The sequence below is a fragment of the Frankliniella occidentalis genome, unplaced genomic scaffold (assembly GCF_000697945.3).
Source record: "Frankliniella occidentalis isolate FOCC.00 unplaced genomic scaffold, Focc_3.1 Scaffold43, whole genome shotgun sequence".
Taxonomy (NCBI): Eukaryota; Metazoa; Arthropoda; class Insecta; order Thysanoptera; family Thripidae; genus Frankliniella; species Frankliniella occidentalis.
Genome location: NW_026267173.1, coordinates 1,241,142 through 1,242,694, shown reverse-complemented (window position 1 = coordinate 1,242,694; position 1,553 = coordinate 1,241,142). Strand labels below are relative to the sequence as shown.

The following is a 1,553-nucleotide window of genomic DNA, read 5'->3' as shown; positions in this document are numbered from 1 at the left end:
GAGCTTGGCGACAGGCGGTGACAGGAGTCTTGGAGTGCGGGCGCTGAAGGAGGCTGAAGGCTGACGGCGACTTGGAAAAGTCGCGTCTTGCGGGCGACGCAGCGGCAGCGGGCAGGAGAGCGACGGACGGGAAGCATCGGCTGCCAAGTTCGTTAGTCGCTGCGGTCGAGTCGCAGGAGGGCCCCGCGCCGCAGCAGCGCACCGCGACGCGGTTCACATTTCAGAAAATTTATGTCTTCAACTTTTCGCGCTCGTGCTCGTGTAGACGCTGTAGCCGGCGCGCGCGCGCGCTTTCTTATTGCTTCGAGGGGCCCGGCCGGCCGGAACTTTGTTGGCAGGTGGCGCGAGCTGTGCGAGCGAGCGCTGATCGAGGGGCGGGAGGGACGTGCCGACGTGCAAAGTGTCAAATGACACCGCTGGGGTCACTGCGCCGCCCGCCGACCTGCCACCGCCGAGTGGGGACCGGTGGTGGTCGCTGACTGATGAAAGAAGGAATCGCAAACGACCTATACCCATTCGTTCTTATTTTTTTGCAGTTGCGTGCACGTACTACTTGCGCATTGATGCAACTTACTACTATGGACTCCTAACGGTACACTCATAATGACTGTAAATTTATATATATGACGCTCTTTTAAAACAAAATCTCGGGGTTTTACATTCCTCATCACTATTTTGCTGTCGCACACCTGTCTTATTTTCTTCCCAAAATATGTGAACTTCGAAACTCTCTGGACACTCGAAACACGGAATGTTGTGTACCATTGTGTACCCATTGATATAGGGGCAGAGAGAGTGGGAGGGGGGGCACCGCCCGTCACACATCGGGCACGGCCGCGCCGCTGCCCTGACAGATGGGTGGCCCTCGGGGTGCGCGGCCGGCGCGGTGGGGTCCTGGAGCTCCACTCCAGAGGGCCCCCCGGGCGTAGCGGGGCGTGGCGGGGCAGAGCGGGGCAGCGGTGGCCGCGACGGATATTTATTTCCCCACACTACTCACGAGATTTATGCAAAGTTTGCAGGTGGAAGAGCCCCGCCCCGCCCCAACCCACCTAGAGGAAGATGCAGTGCTGTGTCAAGGCGCGCGGGACGGATCTGTGCCGGCGGGTGGCCCAGAAGACTCCCATCCCCAGAGAGCCGCGGCCTCGAGGACCGAGGGAACAGCATTCCAAGGACACGACGACGACGACGACCAACTACGCTATCGCTATCAGGTCAGGACACAGGGCACGGTCTACGGTCTGTCTCTTCTATTCGCGCTTCCGCTGTCTGGTCGCGCTCAGCGTCCGAAGTAGCCAACGGTTTAGACGGTTTAACAAGTAAACAAGTACTCCGTATCGCCCTCGCTTAACCTTCTCTCTCCTCCAACACTCACTGCCTCTGCTCCATCTCCTGACCCCATTTTCCTCATTCTTCGCTGCGATGCCCGGGCTTCCTTCCTCGTCCGGTTACGTAAGTTATTGAACATGATGGATCTCCCGAACACGTGATGGAGTGCGCTTAGGTGGCGCAGCAGCATCGAAAGAAGAAAACGAAATGAAGAGAGATAAGATGGA

The 1,553-nt window shown here is 58.3% G+C and overlaps 1 long non-coding RNA gene across 2 annotated transcripts in view; it reads left to right on the top strand.

Moving 5' to 3' along the window:
* The window catches only part of LOC127749289 (uncharacterized), a 174,174-nt gene extending 172,925 nt beyond the window's left edge, over positions 1–1,249 (top strand). The window contains exon 4 of one of the 2 annotated variants that reach the window (XR_008011057.1): positions 1,020–1,249. This is a non-coding gene — a long non-coding RNA (uncharacterized LOC127749289). Of the gene's footprint in view, positions 1–1,012 lie in introns of both variants that reach the window. The other variant, XR_008011056.1, reaches the window with a different exon arrangement.
* Positions 1,250–1,553: the final 304 nt, after the last annotated feature.